Genomic DNA, 21267 nt, shown 5'->3' with positions numbered 1-21267 from the left:
CATATGGGAAAATCAGTCTCCTCCCACGCATTGTTTAAAACTACTAAAGCATCTATAATCAATAGTAAGTAGGGAATTAGTGGAAAAAAGTTTATAAGACAAAATAATTAAGAAATATTTTTCTAATTTGGAAAATTATGAAAAAATGATAGAATCTCTTGGTACGTCCAGAGTATATTGCATTCCTCTATGGCACGGTAGATCAAAAGGCTCAATGTAATATGTGTGCCTATATGACCAACTTTGATGATTACTGTAGCTTTCTCAGATGTTAGCCCATTGGACTGAAAAGGCACAGCAGAAGTCAATCTGTGTAAATTTACAATGGTCTGTCAAAACTTGCAAGACTTATTTAGGTTTGGAGAAAAATTATTTATACTTCCCATTTTTACCACACACACATTCACATAGTGATGTTAAAACTGTGTTTGTAAAAATTATGACAATGAGAGAAATCTGACATAACTGATTTCACCTTACTTTTAACCTCACAAGCTAACTGCCCTTGCTCATTCCTGAGTATAGACCAAGCCAGCTATGGAAGAAATTTACTTCACAGTTTAACTTTAAAGCAAGGATGACTATAGCCCTTTCCCAAAACTACACCCCCCTCCCTGTTCAGGACTGAAACTACCTTCATAAAACTAATAACAGGCTACAAGTTTAGAATTATGGTAGAGCCTTGAATTTGCTAAGATCTATGAATAGTTAAGCAATAACCAGCTATTGTTGCCTAGTTTGCTTACTGATCAGGAGTCATGTAGCTGGAGGTCACAGGATTTGTAACTTCTTCAATTACTTCTAATACATAACATTACTATTGTAAAACCTAAGATTGGTCTTTGAGATGTTTTTCAGACTTTTGCATTCTGGTGAACCAACTGATGCCACCCAGAATTGTGACTCATACAAAGGAACTGACTCAACCGATCCTGCAACCCTCACCCAGAAACTAACTCAGCACATGAAAACAGTTCTGACACTCCTATGATTTCATCCCCACCCAATCAGCAGCACCCTTTCCCTAGCTACCAGTCTGCCAAATTGTCCCTAACAACCCTAGCCTTCAAGTTCTCAGAGAGGCAGATTTCAGAAACATGTCCTGTCTTCCTGCTTGGATGCCTTATGATAACTAAACTGTTTCTCTACTGCAACATCACTGTCTCTGTGTATTGGTCTTATCTGTACAGCAGATGAAAAGAATCACTTGGCTTTAGCTATGTGAACTCCTATAACTCTTTCAATGTCCTCATGCATTTGACAGCAGTGATAAGACTCCTAGGCCCAAGAGTCATTTCTGTCCTTAGTTACTACATTGGTTAAAGCTTTATTTGGGAAGATGAAAATATCCTATCACACATTTAGAAATTACTAAATGACTCACAGTAACACATGCTTTTTAATAAAGGATACCTCATATTGGTACTGTATAATCAGCTTAACTCTTCGATATTCATCTCTAAATTCAGCTTAGATAATTAATTAAGAAGTTATTGTTGAAATATTGGGGCCCAATCAGCCAGGTGCAGTGGCTCACACCTGTAATCTCAGCACTTAGGGAGGCCAAGGTGGGTGGATCATTTGAAGTAAGGAGTTTGAGACCAACCTGGCCAACATGGTGAAACCTCGTCTCTACTAAAAATACAAAAATTAGCCAGGCTTGGTGGTGGGTGTCTGTAATCCCAGCTACTCAGGAGGCTGAGGCTGGAGTGAGTATCACTTGAACCTGGAGGCAGAGGCTGCAGTGAGCTGAGATCATGCCACTGCACTCCAGCCTGGGTAAGAGAGTGAGACTTCATCTCAAAAAAAAAAAAAAAACCAAAAAAACTGGGTCTGAGTTTTACAGGTCTAGTAAAGGTGTTCTTAATTTAACCAATGTGACTGTAGTAAAAAATTAAATTTATGAGCCATATATTTCAGAACCAACAATATTATTCTCATTTATTCTAATGTAATATAAAGGTAAATTGCCATAAATTATCAATTTATTATAAAATATAATGTATAGTAAATACATATTTGTATGAATATATTACTTTTCCTCTATTTGTTGAATTCAAAAGATGAACATCTTCAAAGACACCGTTCAAGTTACTCAATAAATAATTAACATTCCACACTTTGGAAATTTGCATTTATATTATATTAACTGAAATTAAGACAATAGTAATAATTTTAAATAGAAAATATCCTGGAGATAACATGAAGGAAGGTACTGACTTGGAAATTTCAGAGAGGATGACTACTGGGAATGATTACAAAGGTTATTATCTCTGGCATTTGCATAGGCAGATTACAACAACACAGCACTCACTGAAGTGAGGTTAATTTAAATAACCCAGAAAATGAAAATCCTCAATAACTCACAACACTGCTCCTTTTACAAAATTCTAGTACAGATTTTAAGAATACCAACTCAGGTACAGACGTTTTACACACATCCCAAAGAAATGTGCTTTTGTTTGTTTTATTCTCAGTGACAGGTAAACACATTTCATGTGTATTAATTCTTCATATTTTTAAGTAGCCCTAACTTCCTTCTTAGGCTTCCTTTTTCTTGTAAAGATTATGAGTGAAGAGCTTATATTTCTTGAAGAGAGATTTAAATATACAATCTCATATGCTCACTCTCTTCCTACATGGGTCAAAATACTTAAAAAATACTTAAAAAAATCACAGCAGTCTTTTGGAAGTAAATTATTTTTTCTGTCATTACAGACCATTAAACTTTCCAGAAGTATTTCTTTACTATTTAGGGATATGTTTACATTTTTGTGTAGCTTAACTTTGTGTAATGTGATGCAATATTGAATCAGAATACTATAATTCTGTGTGAAGTGGCCGAGGTATGGAGTAAAAACACTCTACTTAAAATACTCACTGCCCCAAAATGTTATTTTCTCCAGTTGAAAACATTTCCTAATTCAAATTGTAAAAAAATGACATTTGGATCAGGATTTTTCTTTCTTTTTAAATTTGAAAACACATAATGGCATCAGTTTTTGTCTATTACCCCAACTTTTCCTGAAATCCAAATTCTCTCCGTAACATTTACCATCTGTGTTTTGCTAGACAGACATGCCGTAAATAACCACATGCAGTGATGTTAATAAAGAAAGCAATGATCCTGTACACAGTCAATTCAGAAACAAATCATAGGCCTTTCACATTTAATCTGTTAACTTCTATCAAGATAGTTAGTTTCTTTTGAGGAAATACTGAACAGGGTAATCACAATTTCTAAAAGGGACATTATATGTTATCGTTTTTGAGATATTTTGCTTGAGAAGTGTTTAAATGATTTTGCATAGATATGCTCCTTTTTAGATTCACATTTTACTTTTGTGGAAAACAATCAGTCTACATATTTTTCTATTCCTCCCAGAAGTGATAATCAAGACACAGGCAAAATTGAGCCAATTTTTCTTAACTGTTGAACATATCCAGGGAAAAAAGGATCAGTTCAAATGAGGAAAGACTTTGCATTATTTTTTAAAATATGCTTAATAAGTACAAAATATGTCTCAACTCAAAATTAACTTAATGTAAAAACCTCATAACTAATTCATTAATCTATTAAGTGCCTACCATATAACACTATGGAGGCAAAAAGTAGTGAATTAAAATACTGTTTAAAATTCATTATGTCAACGAGAATGAAGACAAAACATACCAGAATCTCTGGGACACATTTAAAGCAGTCTCTAGAGGAAAATATACAGCAATAAATACCCACATGAGAAGCAAGGAAAGATCTAAAATTGACACACTATGGTCAAAATTGAAAGAGCTAGAGGAGCAAGATCAAAGAAACTCAAAACCTAGCAGAAGACAAGAAATAACTAAGATCAGAGCAGAACTGAAGGAGATAGAGACACAAAAAACCCTTCACAAAATCAATAAATCCAGGAGGTGGTTTTTTGAAAAGATCAACAAAATAGACCACTAGCCAGATTAATAAAAAAGAAAAGAGAGAAGAATCAAATAGATGCAATAAAAAAAGATAAAGGGGATATCACCACAGATTCCACAGAAATACAAACCACCATGAGAGATTGCTACAAACAACTCTATTCACATAAACCAGTAAACCTGGAAGAAATGGATAAATTCCTGGACGCTTGCATCCTCCCAAGCCTAGACCATGAAAAAGTCGAAACCTTGAATAGACCAACAACAAGGGCTGAAGTTGAGGTAGCAATTAAGAGCCTACCCACCAAAAAAAGCCCAGGTCCAGATGGGTTCACAGCCGAATTCTACCAGACATAAAAAAAGGAGCTGGTACCACTCCTTCTGAAACTATTCCAAACGATCCAAAAAGAGGGAATCCTTCCCAAATCATTTTATGAGACCAACATCATCCTCATACCAGAACCTGGAAGAGACTCAACAAAAAAGAAAACTTCAGGCCAATATCCATGATGAACACAGATGGAAAAATCTTCAATAAAATAGTGGCAAAGCGACTGCAACAGCACATCAAAAAGCTTATCCATCACGATCAAGTAGGCTTCATCCCGGGGATGCAAGGCTGGTTCAACATACGCAAGTCTATAAACGTAATTCACCACATAAACAGAACCAAAGACAAAAACCACATAATTATCTCAATAGATGCAGAGAAGGCCTTTGACAAAATTCAACAGCCCTTTATGCTAAAAACTCTCAATAAACTAGGTATTGACTGAACATATCTCAAAATAATAAAAGCTATTTACGACAAACCCACAGCCGATATCATACTGAATGGGCAAAAGCTAGAAGCATTCCCTTTGAAATCTGGCACTAGACAAGGATGCCCTCTCTCACCACTCCTATTCAATATAGTATTGTAAGTTCTAGCCAGAGCAATCAGGCAAGAAAAAGAGATTAAGGGTATTCAATTAGGAAAGGAGGAAGTCAAATTGTCTTTATTTGCAGATGACATGATTGTATATTTAGAAGACCCCATTGTCTCAGCCCAAAATCTCCTGAAATTGATAAGCAACTTCAGCAAAGTCTCAGGATACAAAATCAGTGTGCAAAAATCAGAAGCATTCCTGTACACTAATAACAGACTTAAAGAGAGCCAAATCAAGAATGAACTGACATTCACAATTGCTGCAAAGGGAATAAAATACCTAGGAATAAAACTAACAAAGAATGTAAAGGACCTCTTCAAGGATAACTACAAACACCTGCTCAAGGAAATAAGAGAGGACTCAAACAGATGGAGAAACATTCCATGCTCATGGTTAGGAAGAAATAATATTGTGAAAATGGCCATACTACCCAAAGTAATTTATAGATACAACGCTATCCCCATCAAGCTACCAATGACCTTCTTCACAGAACTGGAAAAAACCACCTTAAACTTCATATGGAACCAAAAGAGAGGCCTCGTAGCCAAGTCAATTCTAAGCAAAAAGAACAAAGCTGAAGGCATCATACTACCTGACTTCAATCTATACTACAAGGCTACAGTAATCAAAACAGCATAGTACTGGTACCAAAACAGAGATATAGACCAATGGAACGGAACAGAGGCCTCGGAGGCAATGCCACACATCTAGAACCATCTGATCTTTGACAAATCTGACAAAAACAAGCAATGGGGAAAGGATTCTCTGTTTAATAAATGGTGTTGGGAAAACTGGCTAGCCATGTGCAGAAAGCAGAAACTGGAACCCTTCCTGACACCTTACACTAAAATTAACTCCAGATAGATTAAAGACTTAAACATAAGACCTAACACCATAAAAATCCTGGAAGAAAACCTCGGCAAAACCATTCAGGACATAGGCGTTGGCAAGGACTTCATGACTAATACACCAAAATCATTGGCAACAAAAGTCAAAATAGACAAATGGGACCTAATTAAACTCCAGAGCTTCTGCACAGCAAAAGAAACAATCATTAGAGTGAATCGGCAACCAACAGAATGGGAAAAAAAATTTGCAATCCACCCCTCTGACAAAGGGCTAATATCCAGAATCTACAAAGAACTAAAACACATTTACAAGAAAAAAACAAACAAGCCCATTCAAAAGTGAGTGAAGGATATGAACAGACACATTACAAAAGAAGATATATATGAGGCCAATAAACATACGAAAAAATGCTCATCATCACTGGTCATTAGAGAAATGCAAATCAAAACCACATTGAGATACCATCTCACGCTAGTTAGAATGGCGATCATTAAAAAATCTGGAGAAAACAGATGGTGGAGAGGATATGGAGAAATTGAAACACTTTTACACTGTTGGTGGGAGTGTAAATTAGTTCAACAATTGTGGAACACACTGTGGCAATTCCTCAAGGACCTAGAAATAGAAATTCCATTTTACCCAGCAATCCTATTACTGGGTATATATCCAAAGGATTATAAATCATTCTATTATAAGGACACATACATAGGAATGTTCACTGCAGCACTGTTTACAATAGCAAAGACTTGGAACCAACCCAAATGCCCACTGATGATAGACTGGACAGGGAAAATGTGGCACACCATAGAATACTATGCAGCCGTAAAAAACGATGAGTTCATGTCCTGTGTAGGGACGTGGATGAACCTGGAAACCATCATTCTCAGCAAACTGACACAAGAACAGAAAATCAAACACCATATGTTCTCACTCATAGGCAGGTGTTGAACAATGAGAACACATGGATGCAGGGAGGGGAACATCACACACTGGGGTCTGTCAGGGGGAACTAGGTGAGGGACAGTGGGGGGTGGGGAGTTGGGGAGGGATAACATGGGGAGAAATGTCAGATATAGGTGATGGGGAGGAAGGCAGCAAACCACATTGTCATGTATGTACCTATGCAACCATCTTGCATATTCTTCACATGTACCCCAAAACCTAAAACACAATAAAATATGTTTTAAAAAATATTCATTATGAGTTAAAAGAACACTGTCACTTTCATAAACACTTTAAAAACACCATCATTTTCTATTTTAATGCAAAAATGAACTTGTTTTCTGCACTTGGCCAGCTTTATGTAGTTTGGGCCTTTATGTACATGGGTTGGCTGGATGTGGGTCTTAAAATTTATAGATATTTACCTACTTATATAAAATAAATGTTTCAGAAAATAGAAACAATGATGTTCAAAAACATACACACAGTTCTCTTTGGGTTTATGGACTCTTTTAAATAATGGGTTAGGAATTATAATAGGCATTTAATAAATACTGTCGCTATTCAACATAAGCATGCTCTACTATTGCTATTATTATTGTTAGGTTGAGCCATACGAAATTATTACATTCGTAGGTAAAAAATGGTTGGGTAGTGACATGTTATTATCACTAATGTGTGTATGACTCAGAATAGTTTACGTCAGAATGCATATTCAATAAAAAGCTGGGCTGGTATATTTGACACAAAAGCACATGCTCCATTCCAATAGGAAAAAAGATCCTATGACTTAATGCTATGATTTGAATGTATGCGTGCCTACAAAGTCCATGTTGGAACTTAATACCCAATGTTGATGGTATTAAGAGGTGGGGCCTTTGAGAGGTTATTAGGATGGGACTAGTGCCCTTATAACAGGGCTTGAGGGGCACGTGCAATGGCTTACGCCTGTAATCCCAGCACTTTGGGAGGCCAAGGCAGATGTATTACTTGAGGTCAGGAGTTTGAAACTAGCTTGGCCACCACGGTAAAACTACATCTCTACTGAAAACACAAAAATTAGCTGGGTGTGGTGGCAGGTGCCTGTAATCCCAGCTACTCGGGAATCTGAGGAAGGAGAATTGCTTGAACCCAAGAGGTGGAGGTTGCAGTGAGCCGAGATCATGCCATTGCAGGCCAGGCTGGGTGACAGAGTGAGACTCTGCTTCAAAAAACTAAAAAGAGCTTGAGGGAACTGGCCAGTCCCTTCCATTCCTTCTGCCACACGAGAACACAACAATAGGTGCCATTTTGAAGGCAAAGAGCAAGTGTACACCAGACGTCAAGTCTGCTGGCGCCTTGATCTTAGACTTTCTAGCCTCCAAAACTGTGAAAAATCAATTTCTACTATTTATAAATTACCCAGTCTGTGGTATTTTGTTTAGCATCACAAATGGACTAAGACTTTTAAAACATGCATTTTCTGTGTTTTTAACTCCTAAATTACGGAGGGAGGGTAATCCTATGTACAAAAACTATGCAGAAACAAAAGTTGTGAACAGCACACAACTTCAAGAGAATTCCCATTATTTTAGTGGCTGCTGGGACATGGCATGGTTGGTATCCACTATGCTTCCTTCCTCTACCAATTAAATATTTATTATTCCTACTGTTGCCCAGCAACTGTTCTAGATACTGTGGATATTAGCATAAACAAAAACAGACAAATATCTCTGCTCTACATAAACTTACATTTTAGCAGGGGGAAGAGGAACAGGGAACAAATATGTAAAATAAATATTTCAGAGGATAAATACAAGGAGAAAAATAAAACAGAAGAATGGAAAGTGCTGGATTTGGAGGGATGTTACTTTTCATTTCATTTTATTTTTTGAGACAAAGTCTCACTCTGTTCCACAGGCTGGAATGCAGTGGTCCCATCTCGGTTCACTGCCAATTCCGTCTTCCAAGTTCCAGCAATTCTTGTGCCTCAGCCTGTGAGTAGTGGACATGACAGGCATGCGCCACCACACCTGGCTAATTTTTGTATTTTTAGTAGAGATGGGGTTTTGCCATGTTGGCCAGGCTGGTCTAGAACTCCTGGCCCCAAGTGATCTGCCTGCATCCCAAAGTACTGGGATTATAGGTATGAGCCACGGTGCCTGCTCTGGAGGGATGTAATTTCAAATAGGGTAGTCAAAGATCTCACTGACAGGGTAACATTTGAAAATATTTGGTCAGAGACTTAAAAAGAGAAAGGGCAGTAAGCCACATGGAAATGTGTATCAGGACATACCAGACATGGAATAGTAAGTGCAAAGTCACCGTGGCAGGAACCTGCTTGATACACTTCAGAAATAGAGTTCCTGATGCACACCAAATAGGACATAGAGTAAGGTGGCAAGGCAAGGCAAGGTCATGGAAGGCCTTTTAATGGATTCTGATGTCTTTGACAGCCACTGGAGAATACACAGCAAGAGCAGCACATGATCTGATGTATTTTAAAAGTGTAACTCTGACTACTCTGTTGAGAATAGACTGTAAGCAGAAGCAGGTCAATGGCTAAGAAGCTATGTCAATAATATTAGCAAAAGATGATTATATCTTATTTCAGAGTGATGGCAATGGAGTTGGTGAGCAGTAGTCAATTCAAAAAAAAGTGTGCATTTTGAAGGAGAAACTAGTAGGATATTCTGAGATACTGCATGTGGGGTATAAGCAAAACTAAGGAGGCAAAGGAAAAGAAACTAAGGACAAAAGACAAAGACACACTAAGGATGATGATGCAAGTGTGTTAAAAGCTCTAGAATATAACATAGTCATATCAATTCAGTTTTCGTAGATGCATTTGAACATAAACATATTCAAAATGGTTGAGACATACTATACAGGAGTAATGCAATTAGTAATGCAGTAATGCAGACTGCACTGATAGCACTATGGAAGTGAGGAAAAATTAAAGAAAAATGTTGTTTGGAGGTATCCATGTGCACTGACATTTAAAAAACATAATTTAATCTATAACTTATGTAAAATAAAATAGTTGTATAGATAGGTTTTATATTTGTTTAAAAAAACACAATTGAGTAGTTTGGAAATGTCTGAACATAGTTTTGTGGTTATTTTTTTTTGAAACAGAGTCTTACTCTGTCACCCAGGCTGGAGTGCAGTGGCACAATCTCAACTCACTGCAACCTCCACCTCCTGGGTTCAAGCAATTCTCCTGACTCAGTCTCTCGAGCAGCTGGGATTACAAGCACTCACCATCATGCCCGGCTAATTTTTGTAGAAACAGGGTTTCACCATGTTGTCCAGGCTGGTCTTGAACTCCTGACCTCAGGTGATCTACCCACCTTGGCTTCCCAAAGTGCTGGGATTACAGGCATGAACCACAGTGCCCAGCCTATAGTTTTTAAATTTTGTTCTAATCTAAAGAGAAGAAATCAACTATCCAAAGATTTGCATATTGCAAAGAATTTCCTTTGAGTACTGATGTACCCACATATATGTAATCAGTAGGATAACACAGCTTTGGCAGAGAAGTTAGCTTTACCACAGTAAAATAAATCATAGCAATCCCAATACCTAAATCAGTCTCTTTGTACTAAGCATGTTGCTCACTTTCACATGATGGATTGGCAAATTCTGCTCAACAACATTGGCCAAGGGAAAAATGTTACACTATTCCATTTTAAAAGAAATAAAGATGGACTACCTAATTCACTGAGTTTTAAGAGCAAGATATTTTATCCATTCATGTACTCTGGAAGAAACTTTATTTAACATATAACAAAATTTTAATGCAAAGAATAGCCATTCACTGGGGAAATGCACTAGTGGATGTAATTTCATTGAGGAAGATACTGTAAGACTAAAATCTCCCTTAGGGAAAACCAAGCCTTTTTAGCCTCAGTCTATTTTACTATATTCAGCACATAGAAAGTGCTCAATCTTTTGTTTTTTAAATGAATGAATCCAAATATTTCAAATAGAGGTCTCTTTGTTAGACATTACATATGTTTCATGAATCTGAAGCATTCTGTATTTGTTCACATATGATGGCAGCTATATCCCTGTTTCTTTCTTTCTTTTTTTTTTGAGATGGAGTTTCCCTGTTGTCACCCAGGCTAGAGTGCAATGGTGCAATCTTGGCTCAATTCAACCTCTGCCTCCTGGGTTCAAGCAATTCTCCTGGCTCAGCCTCCCGAGTAGCTGGGATTACAAGAGTGTGTGTCACCATGCCCGGCTTATTTTAGCATTTTCAGTAGAGATGGGGTTTCACCACATTGGCCAGGCTGGTCTTGAACTCCTGACCTCAGGTGATGTGCTGGCCTCAGCCTCCCACTGTGCTGAGCGGGCCGTGTTTTTTTTTTTAAATGTACATATTATTTCTTGTTTTAGCCATTGCGCTCCATCCTGGATGACAGAGAGAGACCTGTCTCTACAATATAAAAAATGAGAAAACAATAAAAGGTCAAAATCAAAAGCAGAAATACATACGTGAACTAATATGGAAGTTGAAAGAAAAATTCCAATTTTTATTTAAATAAAAAGGGGGGCATCTATGAGAAAATTTGTTTTCTATACAAAGAATAATTGGTTAAATCAAGTAAATAGAGTCATTTTATGGATAGTTTACTAAGAATCTGAATTATGTGTTTGGTAGGGAAGATACCGAGAGACTCATGAAATCTGTGGGACATTTAGAAACAAAGAATTTAATTATAGACTTGTTGAAAATTACACATTTTAATCAAAAAGCTAAGACCTTTCTCTATATGTCCATTCTATCCAAACTTCCCTTCCTTTCCCACTCCCATCCTGGGTCCTGAGTCCACTGTGATATTCATAAGCCTCATTCCCTCCAACTAGCCATGGAATTTACTAATCCAATGTCTAATTTCTAAAGAGCAATTTACAGTCCTTTTTCTACTTCTCTTATACATGACTAGCCCAAGAATAGCTTAAAAATGTCTCTCTCTCCCTAAGAATGAGTCTAGATCCCTAATTCCTGTCAAAGCGCTTGGTCTTCTCTGAAAGGAGGCCATTAGGGCTAGTATGGTTCCAGGTCTCTGCTTATAGTGACATAGCTGCAATGTCCTGAGTCCCTTCTATATTGTATTTCTTGATTTTACAAGCTTGCTATACGGATGAAATCAGGTTTAAAACAAAGCCCTAAAACAGTGTAAAATGTTTTACAAATAAAATGGTACAGCATTTTATATATAGACACAAGACACCAATTGGCTCTATTCAGTAGAACTAACTCCACAAAAACTGACAGATAACCTGCTGTTATCAATCAAGTCAACACATTCCTTTACAGCCTTAGAGCTAAACTTTTATAAATAGCAATGGTTTTAAGCTTCTTTGGGGGCTCTTTACAAAAGATAAGCTATTATCCTGAATTATGTTTCATCTCTTCCTCATTATTTAGGACCTCACACCTGATCCCAGGAGCAAAAGATGATGATTCCTGCAGACGTAAGATTAGATTTTGCTACCTAACTTGGAAGTCTTCATGTTTGACAGCAAACCTCTCTGGCAAGTGCCTTTGCCACTAACCTTTCTGGTTGAAAGCAAAATCCTAGCTCCTGTTAAAGCAGTTATTGGTTATATGACTGAATCTCTCTAGGCTTCAGATTGTTCTTCTGAAAGATTGGGTTAATATGACCTATTTAATAGATGGAGTTTTTATCAGGATAATGTAAGGTAAAGTCATTGGCTAGTCTGTGATCATTTTTATCTCAAGGGTAAGTCTTTGGTAGCAACTATGAGCCTTGTTTATCAGCTATTTCTCCCCACTAAAACTTTCATGAAAGTTAAAATCCTATCTATGTTATTGCCTGTGAATATTCAGTGCTTTTAACAGGGCTTGACACCCAAAAGTCCCTCACTAAATATTTGCTAAAAGTGTAATTTACTAAATAAACGTAAAAATGAACAGCAAATTTCTTCATTCCTACTTGTCCTTTATCGTTAGCCCACCAACTTGATCCAGACTCATTCATCCTAAAAAATGAATAAAACAAAGCTCAACTCTCCCTTGACCATGTATCTCCCTTTAGACACAGTCTTTAAACTGGTCTTATCATCTTTAGTCTTGTTGCTGTCAAATACATATGCCACAGAATTGCCAGAGTGTTCTACCTATGGAGATCTTACCACATCTTTCCTCTGCTTAAAATTTTCTGATATTCCTAAGGAGCTTGGCACATTATATTGCAGAATCATCTTTGTCTATGATGTATATCTCTCTTAATATCAGATCAGCTCAAACTCGTTCATATAACTCAATGCTCCCATGACTAGCTCCTTCCCTCCTCTAAAGCTTCATCTGCTACCACTCTCCAACTTGCATTTCACTCTTCAGTAATATCCTGACTGCCTGCAGTACTTCAGACATACCATGCTTTTTTTCTGTGTCTTCTATTGGGAATGTTTCCCCTATCCCACCTTCTTCACCTGGTTAATAGTACCTTACCCTTTAAAGCTAAGTTTAGGAGTTATCTTTGAGAAGTCCTTCCAGAATGACCCTTGGTGAAGAGATAGGAAGATATACCAGAGTGAATGAACTGTCTCAGACTAGGCCAGCTTTCTGTAAACTCACTTTTCAGAAGAAAGTCACAAAAAGAGAGACTAAGTAGTTCCTCCTTTGATTTTTTTTTTAAGAGACAGAGTCTCACTCTGTCATCCAGGCTAGAGTGAGTACAGTAGTGCAGTCATAGCTCACTGTGGTCTCAAACCCCTGAGCTTCTCTTGCCTCAGCCTCTCGAGTAGGTGGGACTACAGGTGTGTGTCACCATGCCTAACTAATTTTTATAAATTCTTTTTTTTGTAGAGATGGGGTCTTGCTATGCTGCCCAGGCTGGTCCAAACTCATGGCCTCAAAAGATCCTTCTGCCTCAGCCTCCAAAAATGTAGGGATTACAGGTGTGAGCCACCATGCTCGGGTGATTATAATCTTTTCTCACCTCAAAACTATTAAGAAAACTCAAGAATTCAGTTTTAATATATTACAGAACTTTGGAAAAGAAAAGTCACAGCACAGATATTGACAGAAAATGTGTGCCATTACATCTATTCAATACATTTATTACATTATTACCTTATGGCCCAAGTAAAAGAATATTAAGCCTGAATCTTTGGCATGATTATATTGTCCTTATACCCAATCTCTGCTTCCTAATACTACTTATGTGACAGCCAATGCTGTTAAATTAATTTTTTTTGTATAACAACAAAGATTGGAAATGTTTAGAAAAGCCTCCTTGTTGAGTTTCCCTGCCTGGACTGACTACAACTATTGTAGTTTAATTAAGTGCTAGTGGTCACAATTCGCTCCCTACAGATTTATGCTAGAATACAGTCACCATAATCCATTCAGAATTAGCCCAGTCCATTTGAAACTCTCTCAATCATTTGTGTCTTTGCCTACAACATTATCATGCAGAATCGTCTTTGTTTTCTAAATTTTCTAGTCTAGCTAGAATACTATACATTGTGGGTGTTCATAAAATATTTGTTGCTGACCTAAATTGAAAAATGAAAATATCACTGTTTCAGATATAAAAAATAAAAATTCTTTATTTCTACACAGTCTCTTTCATTAAGCTCTTCACTGAATATTGCCTTCTCTGCTTTTAGTGCTAATGTCTGACTTTTTCATATATCATGTTAGCCTGAAATCAAATTACCTGTAACCTGGTGGAATATTAAAATTGAACAGGACAAAGATTAATTTCTAAAATACCTTAGATCTAATTTCTTCTGACCAAATCAAGGGGGTTACAGTAGAAATCCACAGCAGAAAAAAATAGGGTCATTCCACTTACAAAAAGAATCGTGATACAGACATATAACTTTACATAATTTATAGATATATTTACTGGCATAAGATAATACAAACTCAGCAAAGGAGACATTATTTCACTCAAGTAATTATTTAGTCTAATAAATAATTTCAGAATTACATAAAATTCACAGTTAATAAAAACATAGCAAACAACTAGGATTTAACTTCTATATAGAAATGAATAAGCTCAAATATTAATTTAATTTTAGATATGAAAGAAATTTTGTATGGAAACTTTAGAAACATAAAATAGAACCTCATAATAATTCTCACTGAAATGTGTTTAAAGTAGTAATTTTATAGTCTTGTAGTGCTACTGATAACATTTTGGATATTCAGATTAGTGGGCACCATTTTTTTTCCCAATTTTAATAAGATTTCCTAAAACTTGCAGCAACATATTGTTTCTTTCAACTTTGAATTAAATGTCTTTCCATGACTGCTTGTTTATATTATTAACATCTAATTGTTTTATGATAATATGTATTATCTTAGAATGTACCATTTTATATATTTTAAAAAGTAGAAGAGATCCTACAACAATCTATTAATAGTATTGCATCATAGTAAAGTAGAAAAAGAGTTTAAAAGTCTGTATTATTGATTGCAATATCGAAATTCTGCTATTATGAGGAAACATGAGCCACAGGGAAGTTATGCAACTTGCTCAAAGCAAGTTAGATAAAGGTTAGGCCTAGAAACAGTATAGATTTCAGATTCAAATCAGATCCTTGCTGACATTTTATATTTTACATCAGTTAAAAATGGAAATGATAAAACCATAATCTGAAAAAATAAAGAAGACAGGAGTAATATTATAAAATATAAACATAAACTTAAATTGAGTAGCTTATGAAATTGAACCATTTTTATGAGGTAATAGGAAAAATAGATATGTGAACAAAAACAAGGAAGTTTTATACTAAACATTTATGTAACTATATTATAAAGTAAATTACATGTGGATAACTATGAAATTTTTGATTACACAAAGTGTGAGCCTGATTATCTCTTATATTTTTAATTCCCACATAAAGTAATATCTATGAATAGTTAACCCATTTATGCTGGAGGTTGCAATTTTTTGAATTTTTGCATGAGTGGAAAATCAGACCTTGGTGATGACCTTGTGCAGTTGGATATAAATAACTCCCACATGCTTAGGGTTCCACTGAACACTAAGTATAAGCAGATGAATGTCAGATTTTTAAATTCTGAATTATTAAAGTTAATTCTTAAAGTGAACTCAAGAGCTTAAAAACTGATAGCTTAATCAAAGTTTAGAAACTGATAGAACGAACCTTACCACATATATATGCCTTTAGAGTTTATGCAGTATTTTGTAACATAATGCTACACTATTTTTGCTGTGGGTATTGCTAAAATTCATTACAGGGTTTCAGAAACACACAAGAAAAGCTATTTATAGAAATTTTGAGCAGAGAAACTTTACTAATATAGAATGAGCTGATGTGTTTCTAATGTTAAAATGAGCAGTTACATGTTTTTGTTTGTTGGTTCCATTTGACTTGCTTTGATTTGGGGCCCTGTTTTAAAATGGGGCTCATAACAGTTTTGACCCTGTATTTTGTCAACAGTGCTAAACAAGATTGAGGCTATCACTGACAAACTTAGGATAACTTGTCTGAGGCAAGGAATAAAGAGAAAAATAGAGTTAGTAGAGAGGTAAAAGAGAAGAAATGTAAAAAAAATATACAGAGAAAATGAAACTGTGTAATGTTAGTGGTGGAGTAGAATAAATTCTGCATCAGACATATAAGCTACTAATTCTGATATAAAACTTAAAAAGTCAGCAGGTAGCTATATGAAGACCAATTTTTCTAAATAAATTGTTGTAAAATCAAATTTTGGATTAGAAACCTGAAAGAAATTTTTATATACTACCCTACAGTTTCCTCTAAGACACTTTTAACCTAATGGAATAACATAATTATCAAAAGTCCCCAAATAAAATATCCAAGAGTTTCTTAATTTGCAGATTTTCTAGAAGTGACAAATGAAGGCAAGACAAGTGTTCTGAAATATAAATTACATGCAGATACCAAGATCAGTATCATGAGATCATTTGCCTTAGGAAATCCTACACAGGAAAGAAGGTTTTTGCTGACCAAACGGAACTTAAGAATAGTTGAATTTGGGTAACCGGTCATCATACTACTCACTGATGTACATATTTATAAAAGACACACAGAGAAAACTCATCAATCAAGTGATTCCATAAATTAGCTGAGACCATGATACCCAGGTGTCATCAAAGATGAATCACCATTCAAGTAATAAGGACGCCAACAACTCTGGCCTTAACTGAGCCTTTTGCAAACATCCAATGTGGCCTCATTACTAGGTAGTAATCTAGTATTCAGGAAAAGGAAAAAAGAAATTCAGTACAGATGAAGTCGCCACACACAGTCTCATAGCCAGAATTCTGCTTGTTGTAAAGGGCTCCACTTTCTTAGATCTGTAAGAAGGATCAAATGTAGAAAGAGATCCAAGCTAGTGGTGAATGGTGAACTGAAGTGCGATACTGGAAACAGGATGGTGACAGAAATGACACAAGGGTCTAGAGGAGCCCAACTTCAACAGGTGCTACACAGGAATGCTGGGAAAGAGCAACAGATGGACTACATGGACATGCACCCCTCAGGAGGAAGTAGGTGACTCTGACTCTGAAAAATGGCACTGGATGGGTTATGAGACAGAGAGGCATTGTGACATACAGGTCCTGCAAACTGTGGCTATAGCCACAAACCAAAGGAAAATCTTCAAATGTATTCAGTGCGAAAAGAGCTCCTGCTGCACATCACTGACTCTAGGCACATCCACACCCCTGGAAAGAAATGCAGTTTGTACTGTCAACTGCTAATTAAGGGCTAATGAAGACAGCTGTTTGATAACACCTTAAATTAATGAAAGTACATAACTGTTTTACTGGAAATGGATTAAAAATGTAAATGACTATTGCAGCGATTTTTGGCCTAAAGAATTGTATATTTTGAAAACACCAGTTAGTTGTAATGAGAAAACTTTTTTCTCCTAGTGTAGGATGGGCAGTTGTTACGACAGTGCTTCCATGATGGTAATTATGCTTTGTTAGGACACCCATTTGCCTTTTTTTTTTTAAGACAAAGTTTAACTTTATCACCCATGCAGTGCATGATCTCGGCTCACTGCCTTCTCTACCCCCTGGGGTCAAGTGATTCTCATGTCTCAGCTTCCTGAGTAGCTGGGATTACAGGCATGCCCCACTACACCTGGCTAATTTTTGTATTTTTAGTGGAGATGGGGTTTTACCATGTCAGACGGGCCGGTCTTGAACTCCTGACCTCAAGGGATCAGTGTGCCTCTGCCTTCCAAAGTGCTGGGATTACAGGTATGAGCCACCATGCCCAAACTCCCATTTTCTTTTAAACTATTAGTAACTCTCCATGACACTGAGCTTGCTACAGAGTTTCCTTACATAGCATCAGAGATAATATTTAGTTTTAAACACAAGACAAAATTAGAAAGTTGCTCAAAAGGTCAACAGTAGGATGTCAACACATTGCCTTGGAGAAAGAAAACAATGAACTCTGGAAGCTTTTCACAAACAAGAGTTGTAAAACAATGCAAGACCCTTAGGATGATTATGAGCTTGAGAAGAAAAATGTGGTTATAGCCAAAAGTTGAAGGTTTTTCAGAAAAAGAAAATAAAAGAACTTTCAGATTTTAAAAATGTATTTATCTTGGGTCTCACTTTTTTTCTGGGTTTCACTGAGTTATTTGTTTTTTTGTTTTGCTTTTAGATAAAACATGCATTTATGTTGGGTTTCACTAATTTTTCCTGATAGTTATTGTATTATGTAAGATAAATGGGCCTAAATTATAGCATAACAAGATTCATATAAAGGGTAGGAAATAGCATTTTGTCTCTGAGGCATTCAAATCTCTTGAACATGGCTAGTTCACAAAGAGAAGCATGTGGAACCTAGGTAAACAGAAGGCATTCAATATATATTTGCTGAATGAAGAAACAGCCTAACACAATTCAAAAGTATTACACAGACTGGGTCATGATTTCTCGATGGAAACTCATGAGAAGAGTTGAAGGAAAAATGGGCCTTTAAATCCTGGCTTTCCAAGGTGCTCCAGACTGAAGAACCATTAATCTCTGACTAGTTTTGCTTTCTTTTGTCTTTGAGAGCAACTGGCCTGCCTGCCTTTTCCCCACCCAAAAAGGTCAGAAACAAACAAACAAACAAAACTAATAAAAACAAAAAAATCCCCACCCTGTTGTTAGTTTACCTTATTTCTTCCCTTGACCAGGTCACCAGAGGTTTAATCCCCTCGTCCAGCAACTCCATGTTTCTTTACATTAAAGAGGACACAGAAGCTGTCCCTGCCCCGTGAGTCCTTGGGGACGGGGCAGAATGTGCACTGCCTTGGCATGGGAGGCATGTGACATGGTATTCAAGGAATCATGTGCCACCATAAAACAATCTATGCCTAGGTGCTGGTGTTAGATGCACTATATCTGAGGCAGCCAGCAGCAATGGGTAGAGCATGTGCTTGCATGCAGAAGTATGCTATGGGGGTATTTTTTTAAGAATATGTCAAAAAGTGTGGTGTCTCACTGATAACAATGTTGTCTACAGAAAAGCAAAGGTTGAAAATATGTGTGTGGAAGACACACAGTTTTGTAGATATGTCATGGTTTTGTAGATAGGATACAGTTTTGGTCAGGTTATATAACTGATAGTATTTGTGAGTTCTTGGATGTTAGCTATAGGATATTAGATATGGGTAAATTTGGGTTCAACAGAGCTGGACAATAAGCACATTCCCTACCAAGCTACTGAGAGCCATAGCAATTCTAATGTAAAAATAAGAGAGCATAATTATTCAAATATAGGGTCTTTCTTGAGGCCCATGCACTGATAAATGGAGAGATTCCCACACAAACAGATCATCAGCATAATAAATAATTTAAAATCATTTAAGACCATTACATGTACCATTTGTACCCGTACAAATGATGGTGCCTAGGTAATATTTCAAAGTGTCTTCTAGTCTTAAAGGTTTCTGATATCATTCAATATTAAAAGGGTTAGTTTCCAAAAGGCTGTCTGGGCCTTACAGAGAACACAAATGAGTCCTAATAAGATATATCTACAGCTTTTTGGCCAGATCCACACCAGTAAAATTAAGCAGAAGCTTAAATAATGAACTTATTAAGGAAATAAACCAAAGCACTTTGGGCTAAATTATCAACTGGACATTTATTTCTTTTGATCTCAATATGATGCTGAATTTCTCTAATATTTGTTGTATATAGACTCAACATAACTATAAATACAAATATAATCTCAATTTGTGAAATCTCAGAGGCAAGATGAAACCCATATTATTGTTATGATTTGAATTGAAGAACTATTTTCTAAGGAAAGGCATTATTTCATTTTATCAAAAAGAAATTACAAACTACAGGGTAATGCTGACAGGAACTCTGTTTATGCATTAATATTTACATAGATTAATAGCAGTGATCCTGAACCAATACGTAGTAGAGCTGAGAGTCAAATTTAGGTGAGAAAGATCGCTTATTAAAACCATTATCATATTACTTGGCAGATGAACTGCATATAGTGAGGTGCTGGTATTCTCCTAATTTTATTTAGTTATTTAAAGATTCAGTTTCTGCAGTGGACAATGAACAGGTTTTCTTAGTCTTGCTCATGGGAAGAACGTCAAAATTCATATGAAACATTTAGCTTAGCTTAAAGAAGCTAATGAGTTCAAAACACTTACAAAGATAATGCTTCCTGAATCACTGGGAAAGCTAAATGGCATATCTATTTATTTGGCTAAAAAAAAGAATCTTTTTTATCTAATATGGCTGGTATCAATGATTCATAAAACTACTGCAGTTCAAATTTTAGCTTTAGTGCAAAGAGTGAGATGAACAGACCTACTAAATAAAATTCTTGACACAGCTATCTACCTTTCCACTGTAAAAAATAATGGCTGACTACGTCTAGCAGAGTTAGGTCAGTGTGCTTAGTTATATAAATAGAGAGTATACTTTAATAGCATCAGCTGTTCTATTCAAACAAAAAGGAAAAAGTCAGCAGAGTTGACTGGCAAGTTGTGATCTACAGCCATTTTTATTTCCTAAATTGACCGTATGTCTCCTTGACCTGAGAATTTCCAAGTCCTTTATTCTATAACATGAATACAACTTTTCAAGACTTTATCGTATTAATGCTACGTTTAGAATTAAAGCTTACGGTGATACTATTAGGTAAGTAATCTTTTCAGATAGGTTTAATTAATTTATGGATCATTGCTCTCAATTCATATTTCTTTTACTTTAATATTTCTATTTCAAATATCCCACTGTTACTGCTCTTTGTCAGAATGTCTTCTAGACAATTGGCCTACAGAGATTGTAGGTACATACAATAAATTACAAAAATAATATAAAACTGCAAATGCAATTCATACAAAAGTAATGCTTCTAAAACAGTGTTGTGGTCAAAGGAGGTGAACTAACTGCAAATGTGTGCTCAGTATGTGTGTACAGGGGCAGTAAGAAGATTTCTGTAAAAACACTGCCAAAGACTCATACACGTAGCTAAAAGAACCTTGGCAACCAAAGTAAATAGAGGTCAACAGTATCTTTGGAACGTACACAGAAAAGTAGGATAAAAAGGTGGCCAAATACAAAATTCTACTGATACTTATTTGAGATGACTAAATGTTAAAAAGTTACTTTTATACTGTATCCTTGAATATAAATTGTCT

The 21267-nt window shown here is 36.1% G+C and overlaps 1 protein-coding gene across 30 annotated transcripts in view; it reads right to left on the bottom strand.

Moving 5' to 3' along the window:
• Positions 1-21267, bottom strand: part of CAMK2D (calcium/calmodulin dependent protein kinase II delta) — a 310275-nt gene that overhangs the window by 22143 nt on the left and 266865 nt on the right. The gene's annotated exons all lie outside the window — the stretch shown is intronic.

The sequence above is a fragment of the Sapajus apella genome, unplaced genomic scaffold (genome assembly GCF_009761245.1).
Source record: "Sapajus apella isolate SASKATOON/1434 unplaced genomic scaffold, GSC_monkey_1.0 scaffold27, whole genome shotgun sequence".
In the NCBI taxonomy this organism is placed as follows: Eukaryota; Metazoa; Chordata; class Mammalia; order Primates; family Cebidae; genus Sapajus; species Sapajus apella.
This window is presented reverse-complemented; position numbering and strand designations above follow the sequence as displayed.